We start from the raw sequence: 6,000 nt of genomic DNA, 5'->3' as shown, positions 1-6,000 counted from the left end.
TTAATGCTGTCTGAAATTTGCTAATTATATCCAAAAGAAAGCATGATTTGGAGCAAAAAAGATGGTGGGGGGGAAAAAGATGACAGCATTTGACTAACTTGTTCATGGAGGACTGCTTTATTGACCGAAATTTCATAACTAATTTCTATGATGATTAGATGAGATTTGATGCTTTTCTTTTCTACCAAAAATCATCCATCTATAAAGATTGTTTTCTTGGCTGGATAAGGCGCCGGATTGATGAAACTGTTGATAATGATTCCATTGGGCAAGTACCTAAAAAATTTGATGGAAATTTGGCATATATACACAGTTGTTGAAGCAATCATAGAAAACAACACAAGTTTTCAGCTTGTAATATGCCTCTAATTTAGCTTGTCTCAATCGAATGTATCTTCAGGATGACTAAATATGATCCCCCCAAAGATTTTCAGGGTTTGGTGGAATGCATTTAGACACATACACAATCCTAGAGATCAGACAACTTCCATTGAAATTGTGAATTGTTCATAACAGGGACAGACAAGAAACTTTCTTGCTTCCTACGAATGAATTGAACAACTTCCCTGGTTGTTTCATTTTCTCTCAAATATAAGTAAGTTCTCTTTACTTATAAAGTAGAACTCCAGACAGGAGATTTTCCTTGCTTGGTACAAATTCAGACCAGACAGTTACTCATCACAGAAACCCTTCTACTTACATGGCCTTTCCTTGGCTTTGATCAATATCCAAACTCTAATTTCCATGGATGAACTGCTACAAAGCTAAAGAACAATCCCTTTTTTCTGGGGCTGAAGGTGAAATTACATGAGGAGAAAACTCCTTCAAAGGCCAGACCATGCCATTGTTCAATGGATGGGATATTATCTTACTATTCTAATGTATCCACCTCTTCTTTAACAATTTCTTTAGCTTTTTCTATAGTTCATGGGGGGTATCTTTTTTATGCTTGTGAATGTGTTTTAGTTGACTCGAGACCAGTCAAAGTTCTACAATATCAATGTAAACAAAACACATGCAAATGTAACATTAGGGTTTTACATTTTTTACCTAAACCACATGCAAGAGATCAAGAACTCAAATTAAGAAATAAAGAGGCATCTAAGCATCATAGAGGTAGTTAATGGATCATAAATTATTCGAATCCAAAATCAACAAATTATCTATATTTACTTGTGATGTTATTAATTTTTTAATAAGATATATCAATGAGACGTTAGTGTAACCGTTTTACATATTTATGCATGCGCATGAATCTTCTCTCTCTTTATATATATATATATATATATATTTACAATAATTAAGTAGTTTTTGCTTGCAACCTCACATGTTTTATTCTAATTTGTAGGTTTCTATCCACGTCACTTCCATGTGCTACTTTCAAAGAAAATTATAGCTTACATTTCCCATTGAAAATGTTGTATTTTCAGTTGATAAATTGAAAAAAAAAAAACATAGGAAGAAATGTGAAAGGCAAAGGTAGATAGCATAGCAATCTTCTTCCATTTATTCCCACTACTTCTAATAATTAGACCCTTAATTTATCCATTTCCAAATCTTTTTTTCCATTAAAAAAACCCTTAATTCATTTATTGTTGGAGCAAGTTGGTTTAGAGTGTATAAATTTGCCCCCTTTCATTTGGCAAATTTGGGGACACATGAGCATCATTCCCCATATCTTTGTTCCAAGCCTATTTATTTATTAGAGTTGATGTCTAAATCTAAAAATTGATAAGAAACATGAATAAAATTATGTGGAGAAGAAACAAAGAAATCTGACCCACAATGATTGAATATTTTATTTATGCTTTGGGGTAGTTTAGAAGATTTTAATGACAAGAGATTTTATGCTTTGATTTGTCAGACAAGAACCAATGCTTAATTTATTTGCAAGAAATTAAACAAAGCTTTCTTATTCAGATTTATTAACAAAATAATCAGAGGACTTAATTGCATGCATGTATTTTTATCTGCCAAGTTGGGCTAGCTTATTAAGGAGTGGTAATTTTGATTTTCCAATACAATATAAAAATAAATTCAACATGCAAAACTCCATTTAAACAAAAAAAATCGATAGGATATGATTTATGATTTGAATGTTATCATTTGAAGTTTAACCCCGTAAATAAGTAAAACGTAAATTTATCATCGAGTTAAATGTTTGATTACCGTAATATTCAATATATCAAAGAATCTTTAATTTTGAGTTTTAAATCAAGACCAAAAACTCTATAATTCCTTATTGTATTGACTTGTTAGCAATCTCTCATGTTAAACAACTATATACAAAAATAATTTAACTTAGTTTAACCCTCATGTAGAACAGCTGAATTGATATAAATAAATTCCAACAATTGCCCAGAGGAGATATAGGGTGATTACTTAGGCCCATCAGTCCATCTTCTTAATATCAAGTTGGGCTAACAAAATTATGGCCCAATATAAGAAATGGGTCATTTCCAGGCTTTGCCCAATAGTTTTATTTGGAGAAATTACATGAAAGATTTTATACAAAAAGCCCAATTTGAGGTGAAAATTATTAGGATTATAAATGAAAAATTGATGCCTAGTTAAGATATAAGGAAAAAATGATGTATAAATAACTATTAGATCAAACTATTTTTCTAGCTTTGCATCATCTTTACAATTGATACCTTAGTTTGGTAAAAAAATAGATTCCAATATTTATTATATACTATAGCGTATTTACAATTTTCTTTGGAAAATCAAATGCCCCATAAGAACCTTGACTAGGAATTAGCTAAAAAAAATTGAAACCTTAGCAAATAATTATATTAGGTCAATCAAATTAATGTCAATTTAACTTATTTCTAATAATACCAAATCAAATATATGGATAGAGGGAAATTTGGATATTCCAATGGATGGAGATTTAGATATGTAGATAGCAAGTGGTAGGAGGGTTTTGAAAGGAATTATCATATTGGATATGTTGTAGTGTTAATCAATTAGTTATTCGAACAATTAATGATCAAATTTATTGCAAGTATTTTAATTTATAAAATCCGATTTAACCTTTAAAATCAAAATTTTAATTAAAAGTTTTTTGTTTTTTCCATTAAGACGAATCTCACGCATCCATATACACATTTAGGTTTTGTTTGAATAGAAAATCAAAGACAAATAATAAAGAAATAAATCAACCACATGAAACCTTAGCCATTTTCTTTCCTTGGCATGTAATCTTAGTAAAACAAGATTATTTGATACTTAATTACTCCACGTTATACAATGAAGTGAATGAACTAGGAAACCTTCTAAATGAAATACATAAGCTTAATATCCAACCCAATTACATTTGTAATCCCATCAAAAGGATTTTTTTTATAATTAATTTTATGAAAAGGACATGCAACAATTAATTAATTAGAATAAAAAAACACATTAGATTAAGAAGCAACCATTAATCTTTGTGGAAGATCCAGTAGTGCACATGGTAATAATGAGAGAGCCAAACTCTATGTATGACCTGTGAAACAAGAGGAAACATCAAGAACTCAATGATTAAACTAAATGGCATGCAAAATGAACTTTTTCTGAGCTTTTTCTTAATTTTTCACAGTGATTTTTATGTTCTTGGTAAAACTTCATGAACTCAATGATAAATAGTATATAAGACATTAGAATAGGAAAAGAAAAATAGAGAGAAACCATCCAATATGGCCTATCTTCCATCATAAAGAACCATTTAAAGCAAATATAAGTAAATAGTGAATGACAAGACATATAGCCCCAAAGTACAATAAAATACACATTTTCATTGTATAAGTTTAAAAATATTTTTAAAGCAATTAATTTGAAAGGAAAAGAGAATGAAAATTAGAAAAGAAAGAAGGAAAAAAACACAGTACAAAATGAACAAAAAAATGTACAGCAGTAACAAAATGATTGTATGAAAGACCTGTTCTATATTCCCAAGCTGTGAGCTGTGAATAATATGTAAAAGAAAAGCTGCTTACGGAGATCTGAAGACTAGCATAGTCTTTCTTTTTCCTTTCTTTTTTTTCAATATGGAAATTACTTAAAGATCTAAGAGAAGAAACCAGAAGGGAAGAGAGAGTAAAAGGGACTAAGAACCTCAAGTATCCAAGAAATAAAAAGCAACTACCTGATCATCATTTCTCTTTATGGTACATAAAAATTTAAAGCAAAGTACAGACATACCCACTGAAGAAATCAGGAGTTTTTGCAGCTGAAAATCTTCTGAAAATAGTCAGATAACAATCCAACACTGAAAAATGAAATCTCAGACAGATATTATTACATTATATTGCAACTTGGGTCATAGCCAAAACCCTAATAACATTTATCAAAATGTTAAAACATCTTTACTTAAAGAGAAAATTAGAGAAATAAAAAAGGGAGTTAACTGAGTTCACCACTTCACCTTCATTGGTTTTTTGAAGCTGGTAAAGTTCATCAAACATGATCATAGAATCCATGTTTGGATAGCTGTTTGCTTGTACCTTGTGGATGGAAATGGGAGCATAAAAATTTAGCCATTTATTGCCGCTGCAGCATCATCAAGATTCCCATACATATTCAAAGGGCTGATTGTATAGTGAAGCATGATCTTCACCATTGATCATTAGCCCTAAAAAAAGTTTTGTGAATCTTGATGATGCTCCATCAGCAAACAGTGACTGTTGTATCATCATTAGATCTTCAACTTCATCATCATATCAGCCCCATGCAAAAGAAAAGGAGTGATAAAAAAACCCTAACCCTAACCCTAAATCATAATTATCCCAAGTGAAATAAAAAAGAAGAAAAAAGAAAAGGGCAAAGAAAAAAGAAAGCTAAAAAGCAGAAAATAAAAATAAAAAAGGGGGTTCAAAAGTTTAAACCCAATCTCTAGAGATGTGAAATAAGCAAAGACCCACTTGAGATAAAAAAGAAAGGTACTTGTTTGTGTGGTTGCATACACTTCAAAAAAAAGTAAGTGAAGAATGATGAAGCAAAGTTTATCAAAACTAAAAGGAACCCTTTAAAACTAAGAGAGAAATGAAAGAAAATATGTTGAGGACTATTGAGGGATATAGAAGAGAGGGTTGAAGGGTATAAATATATAGAGATCGAGGGTACACCAAAGAGGAAGAGGAAGAAGAAAAAGAGAGTAATGAATAGGTTTGGATTGGTTGGTGACTTGGGGTGAGTTGAGAGATTTGTCAGATAGAAGAGAGAAATAGAAAGGGAAAGAGAGAGAGAGAGAGACTGAGTACCCACAACAGTTACACATCGTAATCGTTGGTACCAAATTTACCAAAACTCTTTACTCTTTTCTGTGACTCAGTTTTTTGCTCTATTTTTTTGTTTTTTTCACTATACATGTCAACAGAAATATCATTAGCCAATACGAAAATTGGGTAAAAAAATAGAAAAACAAAAACAAAAACAACAACTTACCCAGTAATGGTGGCTTTGATATGTATATGTTGCGTCCTGAACAAGTATTTTTCCATCAAGTGGTGGAGAGCTGAGGCTGGATTGGAATTGACAGGGCCCTGACTTGACCCCGCCAAAGGGGTCTCTCTCTTTCCTAGTTTCCCTATAGCTAGAGAGCTAGGGTTTCTCTGCCTCAGCAGGTTCCTTGTTTTGATGCCCTCACTTGCCATTTTTTGGTTCTTTTTATCAAGCTTTTTTTCTTTCCCAGTCTGAGTTTTACAAAGTTTTATACCCTTTTTTGGTACATTTTTAAGTTGTCAATTTCCATGTTTAGTTTATGCATTAAAACAATAGGTAATAACCCCTCCATTAAATTATTAAATACTATACTTAGAAGCCAGCCCATAAATATTTCTTCTATTTGTTTCTCATTTACATCCTGCCTTTGAGAGAGGTTGAAAACGTTGAACCTATAATAAGTTCTGGGCCCCCGATCAACTGCTGGTTAATTATTCACTCTTTTCTCTTAAAGATGAGCTAGCTAGATTGATGAAGCTATACCCATTTTCACTACATATATATGCCATAATTTTA

The sequence above is a fragment of the Theobroma cacao genome, chromosome 10 (assembly GCF_000208745.1).
Source record: "Theobroma cacao cultivar B97-61/B2 chromosome 10, Criollo_cocoa_genome_V2, whole genome shotgun sequence".
NCBI lineage: Eukaryota > Viridiplantae > Streptophyta > Magnoliopsida > Malvales > Malvaceae > Theobroma > Theobroma cacao.
Note: the sequence above shows the minus strand (reverse complement) of the source record.